General features: G+C 38.4%; 1 long non-coding RNA gene across 1 annotated transcript in view; it reads right to left on the reverse strand.

Moving 5' to 3' along the window:
- Positions 1-17,111, reverse strand: part of LOC149319669 (uncharacterized) — a 154,714-nt gene that overhangs the window by 47,645 nt on the left and 89,958 nt on the right. The gene's annotated exons all lie outside the window — the stretch shown is intronic.

Below are 17,111 nucleotides of genomic sequence, written 5' to 3' on the forward strand. Positions count from 1 at the left end.
GATGGGCTGATGAACGAAAACATGAATTTCCTGATAACCCCTTAATAAGGGGTGGGCAGGCTGCCAGTGATCAATTGCAGAACAAAAGGATTGTGGCTGAAGATTTCAAACAATATATTTTGATCTTGGTTTCCTTAACTGTATTCTCTATCTCTCTCCTAAAATAGCTCGCATTTTAAGAACAAAATGTAACTCAAGTAAGTAGTGCATAAATATAAATAGAATCCAGAAGAATTATCTTAAATTATGAAATAGTCATTATGTAGATTTCTAGGTGTGACTTTGCATGACACACATATATTCTCTCTATTTAAATCTGCCTTTAATAGTCACTTAAATAAAACTTTCAAAGGCACTCCGATACTGATCTTGGGCTTTGGATGTTAGAGGAAAACACAGTGCAATGAATATTCAAAGTCTGCTTTAGTATATGTGAAATATGGAAGTTTTCAAAATGCTTTATGAAACCTGAACATGGCAACCAAAGATGGGGAAGGGGGGGAAATCAGTAACAGAAATGGAAATGTTTACAGTGCTGTATCTTTGGCAAGCTGGCATCTGAACTAAATGATTCCAAAATGTGGCTAGCAATAAAACTGTGACAGTTCAAATCAGCACAAGCTACTACCATGTATGACTGCCCAATATATGCTCAAGACACTTTGGATTTTATGTGGGAATGCAAAATTAGGAACTTTGTCAAGAACCCAGAAGACTAACTTACATAAATATAAGGCTATTCTGAATTTGGTTTGGTGGATCAAAACTGAAGACCTAGAACTGTGGCAGAGTAGTAAATATACTGGAAAATGATTATTTGAAACCCTGGATGTTGCTTTGGTGAACTTTGTAACAAAAGTCCTTTTGTTGCTAGTTTGAATGCTTCAGCCAAACAACATCAAAGTGTCCCTCATGTACTTCCTAAAGGAAAGGGAGATGTGGAGGTTCACTCACTTGTTTATTACAATCACCTTGGCAATGCAGCAGCCAAACAGATTAAAATTTTGTCCTAATCCTGAAGCTATTAAAGGAACACAAAACTATGAGGACAACCCATGCCTATCTCTGTGGAGCTAAACCAAGAAAGAAGACTGAAATGATCAATGCCCACAAACAGATACAACTCACCTGTTATTGTAAGTGACAATAGAAAAATTTCCTCCTAATCTGTGTTTCCCTAGCAGATCTCATAGGGCCCTTCCACACAGAAAATCTGTAGCACTACATACTCTACTTTGTAGTCTGTGACTGCTCATGAACACATTCTGCAAGGTTTCTTTAATTCTGAGTGATAAGTGTTATTGAAATCCTGACCTAGGTTCCATTCACACTGCACAATTATAGCACTATAATTCCACATTAACAGCCATGACAACATTCTATTAAGTCCTGGGATTTGCAGTTTAGATAGGGAGTGCCAGTGCCTCACCAAACTACATATCCCATGACTCCATAGGATGTAGCCATGAAACTGGAATGACAGTGCTGTAATTGTGTAGTATTAAAGGCCTGCTGCATTTAAAATGTGCGTGCTGTTAGGGAATAGAGATGTAGAAGTTATGTGTTCCATATAAATATATAAAGCAGACATTGTTGCTATTATTTTATCAGTTTAAAATTATTGGGAGCTCTGAAAATCACAGTCCAGTCATGTGATACAATTCCTGTTGACTTCTGAAAAATCAAGAGGTTGATCAAAGATGAAGGAGAACTGAAAGGACACTGGTCCTGATAGTTAAGGGCTCTTGAGTTGCTTCTCTTTCATTTCAGGAAAATTGTAAATAGCAGCAGGAATGACAAAAATCAAGGCATTATTCACACATTCCTTTATTTTGAAAATGCATCTCTTTAATGTAACTTTGACCTCTGGTTTATTTATAGAAAGTAAGGAAAGAGCGTATAAATAATTAAGGGCTCCTGAAGCATTTCCCCTTTATCTGTATTCTAAGAAGAAATCAAGATAATGTGTATCACTTATATTGACTATATTATCTGATATCAAATCTTGAAACAAGGGTAAGTACACTAGCATTAAACATATAGCATTTAGAAGCGCTTAAATTGAAATGGATATATTTTATTGTGTGAATAAAGTTTTTAACAGAGAAAGGATATCCTAGACAAGCCTAGTAAATAAATCAAGTAAATTCTTTCAGCTTATTTATGATAAGATGAATATCCCTTTTACATTGGCAAAGCATATCTGCTGTAGAATAAAATTATATGGCTTTGAACATATATTAGAATTACAACTGTGAGCTTAAAAAGTGCTAAGGGGTGAAACACAGCACTGGCTTGGAGAAGCCTCTGGCCCCTCCAGCTCCAATCAACCCTTGATTGGCCAGGGACCGTGGCGACTGGAGAGCCTGCTCTGAAAGTGGGCTACTGCCTTGTTCCCAAATAGGCCGCCGACAAGAAGTGGCATTTCAACACTCCATTTTCCAGTGGCTTCAGGCTATCTTAGGCAGCCTCAGAGCAGCTTCTGGCCACATCAAGGGTGTGCGTTGTTTGCACGCCACACCCTCCAAACAGCCAGAAGCCACACCTTTTGGCCCCTCAAGCCATTTTTTCCTATCTGCTTTGTCTCATACTCACCATTTGTTTTCCTTTGCCTTTTCATCCCTTTTGACATGTGTATTTTCGTAGCCTCACATGTGTCTGGTCACCTCCCCCACATATTACACAACCATGATTTACCGTAGTTATCTCCTTATCCATTCAGCCTTTAAGGTGAGCACAAACAGTTATGCCTGCTGGAATGCCATATGTTCTTTGACATCATTGTCCTTTGCTTCTTCCTTTACATTATTTGTTTCATGCCTCTATATTTTTACCTTCCACTTTTCCATGTGTCACATCAAAATCCATACTTTTGGCCTCTAAGCCTGCCCTCAATTTATAAATGTGGTTGACTTACAGTAGAGTATTTACAGTAATCTAATGCACTGAGGACTGGAAGTGAAAGGAAAGAGGGGAAATTTTTTGCATAATATAGGGTTTTGGCCACACCTAAGAGCCTGCATTTGAAGGATTCTGCTCATCTTCAGTGACCAGTATTACAAGAGACAGCAAAGGAGATGGTTTCAGTTTTACAGCTTTCCAGCCACTCTCTGTAAACAAGTAAATAAAATTTCGTCCCCTCAAACCCAATGCATGTCAAAGCCAGCTAAGTGGTGGTGGTCTTACTGCACTCAGAACTAAGCAGAATGTCCTAATCAATAAGCATGGTTTCAGCACTTTCAACAAGTGATTGGCCTCCTATAGCCATTCGTTAATAACATTTAATATTAATAATAATTAATATGCTGATTTTCTTGTATTTTTCTTTGTTATACAGCTCCAAGGTCCCACATGGGTTGACTCCCTCCCAGCTTCATCCATGTTCTGAAGCCATGACACTGGCCCTGGCTGTGGCTAAAATCAATAGCATTCATTTTAAGTTCATCATCAGATCTTATATAAATGTGCAGTAACAGTCAGTGTTGGGGGTGGTTTTTTTTGTTTTGTCTTGTTTTGTTTAGAAGAAACTGTACACTGTCTTTCTGTAACTAATGCTAGTATAAAAACCATTCATTAAAAAAGTCACTCATCAAAAGCACAGAAGCAGCAGACAAGATAAAAAGCACAACTGTGGTAATAAATAAACTTGCAGCATATAAATAAATACTGGGATCAAACCAATCAAATAAGCACAGTGAAACAAGCAAACAAAAATGCAATAATTGGCTTTTAAATATAGCTTGTACTCAGCCAACATGACTTTCCAAATGAAATGCTGGACTGATATGGATATTCAACTGGGGAATGTATGGTATGGATCAAGAATATAACCCAGATCTGTAAGGCATTTAAAGACTAGCTCAGGGGCAGAGCACATGCTTGGCATGAAGATGGTTCCAGGCTCAACTTCTGGTAGTTCCAGAAAAACAGAATCAAGTAATAGATACTGGAGAAGATCTCAGCCTAAAGTATTAAAAGCAGGGGTGGAGATGTGTCACTAGATATTAATGGATTTCAATACCCTTTAGCACTTTCTATCTTAGCCAGGGTTGAAGGGAGCTGCAGTGCAACCACATATGGCAAGCAATATTTTTCCCCATCCCTGCCTTAGAGAGAGATACATAAAACAGGAGTGCTAATGAGGTTAGGTTCCCCCACCCCCAAAAGTGGCTTATTAGGACAAAGGACCATTAGGTGAAACCAAGCTACTCTGATCACGGCTGTATTCAAGGCTAATTCATAAAGGGCTGGGGGAGAGATGCAGATTGATTACAGTGTCTTCCTTGCTGTGGTTTGAAAGTTGAACTGAGCTGAGTGGTAATTGTGATGAGAATAAAATGGCAGAACAAGATTGAAGTGGAAAGTGAAAAGGTACCCCTGAACGTTGACTTTCTAGTTGAGAAATGTGTAATATTCATGAAAAATATATTTTCATTGTAAGTAATTTGGTCTAATTAAATATTGGAGCACAACGGCCTCCTTCCTAACATTTATTTTGGAATCAATTCCATCAGTCAGGTAGAAACCATGAAATTTGAAGCACATTGTCCCTGATAGATTCCTATGTAACAATCTGAGAAATTACACTGCACTACAAAATCATAGACAATTGAGACAGACTTTTCCCCCTACCTAAAATTATAACAACAAAAAAATTCTCCCTGAAAAAAAATGGCAGGAAGTCAGTGGGGCATGTTATACACTCTTGAACCAGGACTTTAAGGTGAGCAAGTAGTCTCTGATAACAGATAAATGCTGTAAACAAAAGCATAGAAGGACTAGCAAAAGAAGTGCATATGTAAAGAGTGCAAAAGTCTTTCCACTTGGTCTTCTTGCAATCCTCTGTATAAGCATGATGTGTTCAAGCTAGAGCCATTTGTTCCATCTGAGATTATCTTGGGGAGAGGACTGTGGCAAGATTAGCCAACAGAAAGTTGAGTTGGCACACCTCACCATTGCTGGGTAGTGGTTCCTATGTTACTGGGGTGGTGAATCTATTCAGGAATCTATACAGGATTTAAAATAATTTTTCAAGAAGTATCAGGAAAGAACTCTTTTCTCAGGTATCTTGAATAGTTCCTTTAAAGCTAACCAAAAATTGAAATGGCTTTACTGTCCCACTGAAATTGGAGCCACCAGCAGCCACCACTTTATACTGTCATGTCCAATATGCTGACTTCATCAGATAAAAAATGTTTTAAAAATAATAATAGAGAAAAAAGTGATGATGAGTCACAGGCTACATGTTGTTTCTGTTGTAGTTCAGTTGCTCTGGAGAGGTCTCAGTTCAGTCAGAGGCCACTCCCCTTGTGGCCATGTGAGGACCAGGGACAAAAGGCAATAAAATACAGGTGATAAAATTTCAACTCTATTAGCAACAAAAAAGTAACTTCCCTTGAGATCCAGATTATCACTGTACTGTGCAAAGCTAGCTGCTCCTTTCTTAGGCAAAGAATGCTGAATTCTCAAGAAGTCGCTGTACTTTGACATCTGGGGGAAAAAGTTTATGTGGTATATAGGCAAAACTTGCAACAAACATCCAAATGAAAGTGCTTTACCTTTGCTGGAGGTAAAAACTTCAGAGAGTTAAGTGACAGTCCATTAGTTCCCTCTTCTTAAAGTCTCTCTCTTTGCAGCATAATCAGTATCTTCAAATCAGCAAACATTCAGGAGTAGTCAAATTGGCCATGCAGCAAAATGAATTTTGGTTGACCAATAAAGATATTACTCCTTTGTTGAGTTAGAATTTTATTGTATTTTGCTGGTGTGAAATCAGAATGAAATTGATCGAGATAATCCACCTCATCCAGGAACCTCTGGCGACGGGAAGCTATCATACGCTCTTGTACCTTGTCCATGAATGAGATACTGGCCTATAATTAACCAACATAGTAGGATCAGAGAAGGTTTTGTTCAGAAGAGGTCTCACAACTGCCTCCTTTAGGTCATGTTGGAACCCTGCCTATTGTAAAGAAGCATTAATCATTCCCCTTATTCACTCAGTCAGTCTCCTCCTGGCCTGTTTAATAAGACAGGAAGGTCAAGGGTCGAAAACACATGTGGTGGTTTTCATTTCTCTAAGGATCTTGTCCACGTTTTCACATTGCACAAATGGAAAAGTATCTATCAACACTGAAAAAGCACCCCCACATTCATCAGACCTGTATCAACTCTGGCGCCCAAGTCAGAGTGAATCAAGCAATTTTATCTGCAAAGTCATGGCTATGATGCCCTTTGGAGAGTGCAAAAAGGAGCCACTTTTTGTGACTCCTTTTTGTGCCCTTCAAAGGCTGGATTGGGGCCATGGCATGAGATTGCCACGGCCCCAATCTGGCCAGGAAAGGGGCAGCATCCCGTCACCCCTTAGGGGCCATCTGCATAGCTCCTTAGTTGTTTAAAAGAGTTTTCATGGTTCTGTTGTTATGGATAGAACTTTCTCACACAGCAATATCTATCAATGACAGGCAATCAGTTCTTATTTATTTTTATTTGATTTGTTTGATTTCTAGCCCACCTTTCTCCCCGAAGGGACCCAAGACGGCTCACAAATAAAATCTAAAAACATAATACTATAAAATAATTGAAGTATCATCTAAAAACAGTATAAAATTACAGACATTAAAACCACACTAAAACCATGGTATCCACCCTATATAACAAACATCTAAGCCACCCCATGATTATACATCAAATGCCTGCCTGAATAGAGCTATTTTTGCTTGCAGATGAAAGGCAAGCAAAGAGGGGGCCAGCCTTGTTTCTCATGAAAGGGCATTCCAGAGGGCAGGAGCAGGCACCAAGAATGCTCTCTCTCCTGTCCTTACCAGGAGAGCCTGTGATGGTGGCAGGACCGAGAGAAATCTTTCACCAGAAGATCTTAAGCCTCCAGCAGGTTTGCATAGGGAGATATGGTCTTTATGTGGACAAGATCCTGGAATGAAACTAGACTTGCATGTGAAGCCACCCAAAAACTTCAGTCTGCATCATGTTTATTCACCGAATATACACAACGCACATACCTAACTTAGCATGTGCCATACTGTATGACTTCAGATGTCCTGTCTTTTATTTAACATGCAAGTTCGGCATACTTATTTTGTTTGCTTTTAACACAGAGGAATATTCAGATATCTGATCCCACCCACTCCTAGTCTGCCTGCAATCTGAAGAGGTACATTCTAGCATCCCAAGAGACTGCTGATTGTGTAGTTTGGCTCATATGAATAAGCCTAGCCTTTGATGAGAAATGGTATGTACAACTTCAGAGAAAAGATTTGGAATAAAAAATGGTTGGAGAGAAGAGAGAAAATCTTAAAACAACGTTAATTTTAGCTTTGGAAATAATCCTTATGAAAAGATGGAGAGCTCAAAGGAAGTGCTTGTGTAACGCCTCTGGACTAATTGGTTTAGCCCAGTTGGAAGGAGGTTGCTGAAGAAATGGAACATGCTTGCAAACTTTTGAGAAAGGATTTTAATAATAATAATAATAAAATTTATTTGTATCCCACTCCTCTGAGAACAATCGGGGCGGCTGAAGGTAATGCAACCAGAACACAAGCCAAATATAGCAGAATAAAAGTACATCCCTTTTAAAATTAAATTCAAAACATTATCCATAATTATAAACGGACCTGAACACTAGCATATTGAGTTATATGTTCTTCACTGATGTCTCAGTCAAGATCTTATCACTTTGATTATAAAGAATGTCAATAATGGACTGCATAAAGATAAAATGTTTAATTAAAAATGAACAGTGTATAACTGATGAGGTCCTAGTATCAATCAGAAAACAGGTCCAACCAATAGCATACTGCTCTTTTTTCCTATTAAACTTTATTATTATGTAAAGATTGGTTACATCCTCAGCAATTCATATTGCAGTTCTTTGCCTGCTAGGAAAAGAATCTGTGAAAAAATTTCCTTTTTATTAGCCTACAACCAGGCTTCTAGCTATTATAACCAGAAAAATAAGGCTTCTGCTATTTCTACATTTGGAAGAGTCTTGGTGGTGTGAAATAGGATGGTAGAGCAAGGATGGAAATTATTCTGGCTACCAGATACTTACTCTGGGTACACCCACCTGGGTAGTTGTAAAGCAGAAAGTTACTCATATATAACGGTAAATATAGGAATTAAATAGCAAAAACAAAAATAATCTTTTTTTTTCCTTTTCATTTTTCAGCATAACCATGTTCACAATGGTTCTCTAAGGATATAATTGGGTGCCCCTGGGAGGCTTACTCACAAACCCCAATTGTGGAAGCTCTACCCTGACCAGCAGCAGGAATACTAGGGATGGGAACAACATTCAGAAATACTAAAAAAAAAAAAAATGGTGGAAGGCATGGTTCTTGAGTGCCAAGAAATCCTGACTAGAAAAATCCTGGACATACAAAAGTATTTGCAGCCTGAGACTTAGGTCCAAAACACACTGTTGAAATAATCCAGTTTGAGACTGCTTTAATTGCCCTGGCTCAATGCTAGGGAATCTTGGGAACTGTAGTTTAGTGTGGCACCAGAGCTCTCAGCCAGAGAAGACTAAATTTCTGATAAAACTACAGTTCTCAGAATAACCTAGCATTGATCCAGGACAGTTAAGTGATCTCAAACTGGATTATTTCTTCAGTGTGTTTTGGACCTTACTCTTTGAGAAATGTCCATGTTTTGTACAGGAAAAAAATATGTGGAGAAAACAGGTGGGGTTTTTTTCTGAGCAGAAAATAATATTTCTGAACAAAAATTATATTATTTCTATCACAGAAAATAATGTTTCTTTCAAAAATGCTACTTTTTTGGTTGGCATGCCTATTTGGCTTACAGGAAGGATAAGAAAAGCAAAACGCTTTGAATCATTGTATAAGAAAATCTCTAATTAGGATTTGGAATAAATATGAAAGAAGAATATTACCAAAATGGTCTGGTGGGTTTCTTCATACGAAGCCTTCTATAGAAGAGAAATGATTAGAGATGTAAAGTGGTACAAGTATAAAGATATCCTTGAAAAGAAAGATGGGACTTGGGAGCTAGATATGAAAGCATACGATTTTGAAATGGATGAGGAAAAATCAGAATTAGGGAAAATCCTAACCAAAAAAATAAAAAACCAAACTAATTGGAAAGTTGTATGGTGTTCTTTTAAAGTATGATACATAGGACAAAACGGTTAAAGACCAAATGATAAAATGCGCAAAAAAATATTGGGAACCCTATACAAATGTCCCAATGAGAGAAAGATATATCTAAATACACAGTTTCTCAAAACTTAAGAGAAATTTTTTATAAAATGTTTTCCCAATGGTATCTTTCTCCAGAAAAAAATGATGAAGATTTCCAAATCTAAGAACAGTATGTGTTGGAAATGAAAAAAAAAAAAAAAGGCACCTTTTATCACAGTTAGTGGACTTGCAAACGGGCAAAAAATATTGGAAAATGATAAATGATTCATTTAGTGAAATACTGAAAAATAATTTACAGCTAAATCCCGAATTCTAACTTATTGGGTTTATTTGGGGATGAACTCAAAGATAAACATTAAAAGATTGTGTTTTATATGGTTTCTCTGGCACGTGTGTGTTTTGCCCAAAAATGGAAGGATGAAAATATTCCAACAAAGAAACTGTATGATGGGATGGAGATGGATAAATTAACACAAGCATTAAGAGACAGACCTAAGGAGCAATTCAGAGCAGAATGGGGTAACATAATTGATTTTCTAGAACGAAACTGGGGGGAAATAGCAGCAATGAATTTATAATAGAGATGGGATCCATAAAGAAACAGTAGAGTAAGAAAGTCAAACTGAACATTGATTAGGCACATATTGGTAGATTGGAAGTCAGTATGAAAGTAATAGTGCGTGTGGGAGAGGAAGAAAAAGACAGAGTAAGAAGAACTATATATATATATATATATATATATGAAGAAAGAATGGAATTGAGAAAACTATTTGAAAGAATTAGTATGTGTTGTAGGTGTGTGTATGTTAGTGAAAGGATAGGCAAGGAAAATAGAAGGTAAGACAAGAAGAAATAAGGTTAAGATTTGGAAGTCTAGAGGAAAAGCAGAAGGAGAGACAGTGGGTAAGATAAGTTAGGAAGGAGTATATGGAAGGTTAAGAGTAGAGGGTTTTTTTGGAAGGAAAGGGATAACGAGATAGTAATTGGATGGGGGATGAAATGAGCAGGAGGTCTGTAAGAAAGATAAGATTCTACCCCCTCTTCTATTTCTATTTAGACATACATACACACACACACACACACACACACAGTCTTCTTGCTCTGTATAGATAAATGTATGTATAAGTGATGATTGAGATTGTTTGTAACTAAGAGTTGCATTTAATTGTTTCAATAATAAACTTTATTTTTTTTAAAAAATTAAAAATGCTATGTGGAAATTTTGTACAGAATAAGTCCAGAACTGCAAATAATCTACAAAAAAAATGACAGTAAGGAGAAAATGGCTCCGATTACTTGTTGGTTGCCTCTGGAGGAAACTTAGCAAATTACATGCCTAAGAAATATCATAGAAGTGCGCTCACTACTTTTATTATGACAGCAGGATGGGAAAGAATCAGGAGTGAATTATGACAGTGTTAACTTTTTAGAAATAAAGAAAAATGAAGAACTCCCTTTTTTCTTTATGTCATTTTAGTTTTGATTACACTCCACCAACACTAAAAATAAGTGCTTGTCTTTTTCTCTCACTGAAAGGACAAACAAATCTTACAGCAGTTAAACTTTTTCCCCAGTGGACCTTGGTCACTGAGGCTAAGGAAAAATGTGACTATTCTTTATATACATCCTCAGCATACAATTAAATTATGAAATATACAGTCACCCCTCCATTTTCATGGCTTTGAAATCTGTGCCCCTCACACATCTGTGGAGGGCAAATGGAGTGTGACTAAATGAAGAGTGTGACCATGGGGCATACCCACGCCAGTTCATGGGCACGCACTGCCATTCAAGCCAATTGAGCTTGAATATTGGCAAGTTTGGGCTGCTCCAGCTAGGTTCTTTTGTCACTTTAAGTTAATCAGGAGGAGTTATGGCAGAAAAAAATATCAAAGAATGTAAATCTGGACAGTATGTTTTGCAAAAGTATATGGAAAGAACATGTTAAGATTCAAGTAGTTTTCAAATAAGAAGCTGTCTTTTTGATAAACTCTGTAACTATAGCACAGAGGGCTTATAGCTATAAAACATATACAAAATGAGTACATAGAATACATTCAGAATTGTAACAACTCAAACTGGCATAACAAATATTTTAAAATGGATGTTTCATGAATGCAACTGGACTCCAAAAGACTGATAACAAAAGTGAGTAGGAGCAGTGAGGTTCATGTGTAGAGTTATGCCATTAGACCTTGTCCTTAAACCTAAAATCAATGCAATCGATTAACAAATATACTACAGGCAGAAATGGTAGATGAGATTGTAACTCAGAATAGCATGAATGCTTTGAATAGTGGAGGTCTGTAGTGGGGACAAGGAAATGGAAACGAAGAAAAAAAACCAAAAAGGAAAGGAAAGAATGTAAATTCTCTTTAGTATGGATTTGTAGTGTGCAAAAGGAGGAGGAGAAGGAAAAGGAATCATCTACAATAATAATATTTTTAAATCCTATTATACACACACAAAAAATAAGTAAGTGCATCATCTTGGCATCCCAGTCTAATGGATCAGCTTGAGCCACAGGAGAAGCAATTAGCAAGTGAATTGTTGCTGCTCAGAGCTTGGAACGCCAGGTATGAAAATGAATTCAATAATGTGAAATGTTAGAAATTGGAAAAATAATTTACTGCCACAAAAAATAATAATTGAAATTGTTTAATTACTTGGGTTATCATTAATTTAGGTAAAGATAAGGGTATTCCTGGTGACAAGCTTGTCAAGTCATGTCTGACCATAGGGGACGGTGCTCATCTCTGTTACTAAGTCAAAGAGCCAGTGTTGTCAGAGACTACTCTGTGATCATGTAGCCAACATGACTGCAGAGAACACTGTTTAATTTATTTCTTGTTTTAAAAACATTAATTTAATCATTAATTTAAACATTAATCACTAATTTATTTCTTGTTTAAAATGTTAGTATTTAGCTAAACAGTGGGATTTGATAGAGAATGGCATATTGACCTCAGGGGAGTACCTTTTGCTGTTTGCTCTTTGTTCCTTCAAAAGAGCTCTTTTTGTTCTTTTGAAGTTGCCTTACTCTAGCCTAGCATTTTCTCCACATGGACTACAAAGCTCATAATATGACTGCTGCCTGGGAATGGGAATCAAAATGCCTGGAAACTATCAGGTTGAGAAAGTATTATCATCATCTGCACCTCTCTTTTCTTTAAACCCTCACCAGCACATACACTTCATTAATTCTTCAAATGCTTTATTTGTTAAAGATCAATAAGGTGTGACTTACATGAGTTAAAGAGCATCATCCACCACAAGTACAGTGATCAGTGGATAACTACAAAGATTGGTCAGTGTGGAGAAAACAGGCAGTTTATCATGTTGTGAACCGCCAATGGGAGTGAAGCTAGAAAAAGATGGGGGCTGCTCCCTGGAGCAGGTATAAATAGAGAGGCAGAACCATGTTTAAAGGGAGTTAGGGAGAGTGTGTCATTGTACCCTGGGGGGTTAGCAGCCGAGGAGAATGAGAGAGACTGCTGTGAGGTGCAGTTAGTAGGGGTTTAGTTACCCAAGTTAGGAAACTGAGGAAGTGCAGTTAAACTGGCTGTTAGTGAAACAGATAACCAGAAAGGTTAAGAGTGAGAGAGGCTAGATAATGGTTCTGTGGAAACTAAGCCTATAAGGAAATATTTATAAAGTCAAGTGAAAGAATCTGTTAAACATTTTAACTACTGAAGCAATTTATACACCATATCAAGCTTGAATAATATCCTGCAAGAAAGATACTGTAATCAACCTTGCTTGTAAATAAAGTTTGTTTCTTTTGTTCCAACATGTAGTTGCCTGAGGTGTGCTTAAAGATAACATAGTATTGAAAATACTACCAAGAGATAAAAGGCCTTTTGTTATTTAGGACACTTCAGATAGTGGGTGTATAGTTATAATTTGACAATTGGTGCCAAACTGTTGGGATTTTCAAACCATGAGTGCTAGCATTGGAAGAGAGTTTTAGCGTGGGAGTCTTCTGTTAGAGATCCAAGTTCGAGGTCTCCACACATAAATGGTGGCAGCTGGTGGGATAGTTGCCACACCATTACAGTCAGTGAATCAAGAATAGAAAATTCTTAATCTGAAATTTTTGACAGTCTGTGTGCATATGCAGAACATTTTTCTGTATAACTGAAACATTCTTTCTTTGAGTTTGTAAATACCAATGAAGTGGACAAGCTTCTTGGTTGTGTAAGGAAGACAACATGTCCTGACCATTCAAGGAGGGGATGCAGAAACAACATTACTTCAGGCTTCAAACAATGCATCCCTTAGGGAGGGGAAATTTCCATCTAAACTCAAACAAGTGGTGGTTAAACCACTTTTGAAAAAACCCTCACTGGACCCTTTGATAAGAACTAACTACAGACTCGTCTCCTTACTACCATTTTTGGGCAAGGTGATCGAGAGGGCAGTTGCTTTCCAACTCCAAGCTGTCTTGGATGAAGCCGATTATCTAGACCCATTTCAAACCGGCTTCAGGGCGGGATACGGAGTTGAGATGGCCATGGTCACTTTGGTGGATGACCTTCGTCTGGGCATTGACAGTGCTCTTGGACATCTCAGCAGCATTCAATACCATAGACCATGGTATCCTTCTGGAACACCTGAGAGAGTTATGTATCGGGGCCACTGCGCTCCAGTGGTTCCGTTCCTACCTCTTGGGTAGATTCCAGACGGTGAGGCTGGGGGACAGCTGCTCTCGTAAAAGAGAGCTGACATCCGGCGTCCCTCAGGGTGCCATTCTGTCCCCCATGTTGTTTAATATTTACATGAAGCTGCTGGAAGAGATCATCCAGAGGCATGGGGTGCGGTGTTATCAGTATGCTGATGACACCCAAATATGTTTCTCTATGCTTCCGACTCTTGCGGTGACCAAGGATGGCATCTCTCCTCTGAATGCCTGCCTTGAGTCAGTAATGGGCTGGATGAAGGAAAACAAACTCAGACTGAATCCAGAGAAAATGGAGGTATTTGCGATAGGATCCCTAGGCCCAGGCAGGGAAGTTTACCAACCTGTCCTGGACGGGGTCACACTTCCCCTAAAGGATGAAGTTTGCAGTTTGGAAGTACTCCTACATCTGTCTCTGCAGTTGTCATCTCAAGTAGATGCAACGGCCAGGAGTGCTTGGTACCAACTTTGGTTGATATGCCAACTGTGTCCCTATCTGGACCAAAAGGACCTTTATGCAGTGGTGCTCACACTGGTAATCTCTTGTTTAGATTTCTGTAATACGCTTTACATGGTGCTACCTTTGTACCAAGTTCAAAAGCTTCAGTTGGTTCAAAATTCTGCAGCCAGATTGGTCACCGGAACATCTATGGTTGACTACATAAAACACCAATATTAAAATCTCTTCACTGGCTGACGATTAGCTTCTGGGCCCAATACAAAGTATTGGTTATTACCTTTAAAGCCCTATATGACTTGAGCCCGAGTTACTTGAAGGAATGCCTCTCCCTATACAATCTGCCCCGCACTCTCAGGATATCTGGGAAGAAATTATTAGAGAGTGCAAAAACTAGGTTAACAACAGCTTCCCACAGAACATTTCCCACCATAGCCCCCAAGTTATGAAACGACTTGCCAGAAGAGATCTGCCTTATTACTAGCTTAGATGCCTTCAAGAAGGCATTCAAGACGGATCTCTTCTGGCAAATTTGCTGTAAAATACTCCACCTCCATTAGTACGGTATGTTTTTTGAAAGTTAATTGTATTTTATTAAACTTATTGTAATGATAATATGCTATTGTTTTTATTGAATATATTTGATATGTTTTTATTGCTGGAATAATTTGTTTGTTGTAATCCCGCCTCAATGCACAGGGAGAGGTGGGAAAAAAATAAAATTTATTATTATTATTCATTATTTCTCTGAACTTCATTTAGAAGAATGGAAGCAATGTAGCCAACACTGACAACTTTTTGTTTTTGTTTTAATTCTTCATCATACCAAATAAAGGGTTATTTCAACACATGCAAAGACAGATACTTTTGTATTGTTTTTGGTATTGTTTTGGAAAATGTCACTTGTTGGGCTACATTTCCCAGAATTCCTTAGCCAGTAGTGGTCATGCTGTCTGGGATGTTGGGAGTTGTCATCCAAAAAGAAAACATTCTCAGTCTCTGAATATTGGCGGGATAATGTCATTTTTCACTTTAATTTTGAATCAAATATTTGTAACACGTTTTCTGGGAAATGTATATAGAATTGCTAAAATGTTAGTCAACAGTGGACTTTCCTAACCTTGTGCCCTCCAGATCCTTTACACTCTAAAAGCACAATTGCATCAATAGGAAAATTCACTAGATTGGGGGAAACTAGTTTATAGCTTTTACCCATACAATACCATTGAAGTAATTAAATTAAATAATTAAAATTCATTTAAAATATTTTGACAAATATAATAAATGTAGAGGGGAAAATGATACGAAGAAAGTGACTACAATATCCTCAAATATTTGTTATTTCCAACCTATCACTTATTATGACCATGTATTTTAAATGCAGAACACACTCACTAGAAAGCAACAGATCAGCAAAGCTCTTACATATAAATACTGCATAATTTATTTGTTGCTTCTCCCAGCACTTACTGGTTTAACAACTCACACTTATAATATGCTTCATTTTTGCTCTTTTACATTTCATTTACTCATGGCCATTATCTTTTTTAAAAAAATTATTTACGCTTTCAGATAAGACATTTTAACTGTAGCCATCAAGCAACAACCATCTGAAGGCTCATCAATGTTGAAAATTATTAGAGTTGTTTAAAGTTTAAATCTAAGTCTGAAATGCAGTCAGAAGAAACGCCATTTACTACAGAATTTCCTATGAAAGAATATTTAATTTAGGCTGAGGACCTATGGTTATTAAAAAAAAAACTCTTGTTAAAAAAATATTGCTTGCAAACCATGCAAAAGCTTAAATATTTTTTATAAAAAAGATAATGATCATGAGTAAATGAAATATACAGTGCACTGCATACGCTGGAAGCCGCGCTGGAAAGACTTCTCCCGCGCCCCAGAAGAAGCAATGGGGCTTGCCAGGTGCACGCCGTGGGAACGAGCACCATTATTTCTAATGGCACTTGAGTTTATGTGTTTCTTCCCTTATGCGGCGGGGTCCAGAATGGATCCCCCACATAAGGGAAGGGCCAACTGTATGAGGATATTGCAGTGACTTTTTGGTATTATTTTTCCTTCCTTGAGAAAGATGGCACAATGAAAGAAACCAAGATACTGGGATTCTAATATAGTGGACCCTTGTTATCTGCTGAAGTTTGGTTCCAGGACCCTACGTGGATATCACAATCCATGGTTGGTCACGTCCCATTATATACAACGGGTTAGTATGACTCTGACAATCACAAGACGGCAGGTTGGCAGTTCGAGATCCAACTGCCATGTGATGGGGTGAGCTTCTGTCACTAGTCCCAGCTTCTGACAACCTAGAAGTTTGAAAGTATGTAAAAGTGGAAGCACAGTATCCATGGCTGATCTGTTCTGGATCCCCCACGGATACCAAAATCCATGGATACTCGTCCCATCGACCCCAATGTTGGCACGGCCATGTGGCCACACTGCAATTAGGGACAATGGGGCTGAAGTCCTCCCTCCCTCCCTCCCTCCCTCCCTCCCTCCCTGAGGCTTCTCCCCCAGGCTTGGCTTCAGGGGTGGAGGCTGGAGCTCTATCAGTCAGAGGGAGTCAGAGCCAGTGCAGGGGCTGGGTGTGTTGGGCCTTGGGGCTGAGAACCAAGCCTCGGCCCTGGCTCCAGTTGACAGAGCTCCAGTCTCCGTCCCCCAAAACCAAGCCCAAGGTAGAAGCCTCGGAGTGGAAAGACGGAACGAGTGAAGGAAGAGAGGGAGTGAGAGAGGGGGGAGGAAGGAAGGAGGGAGGGAGAGCTGGAGGAAGGGAAAG

Source organism: Sceloporus occidentalis, unplaced genomic scaffold (assembly GCF_023333645.1).
Source record: "Sceloporus occidentalis isolate IW3139 unplaced genomic scaffold, rSceOcc1.0.p SCAF_2, whole genome shotgun sequence".
Taxonomy (NCBI): Eukaryota; Metazoa; Chordata; class Lepidosauria; order Squamata; family Phrynosomatidae; genus Sceloporus; species Sceloporus occidentalis.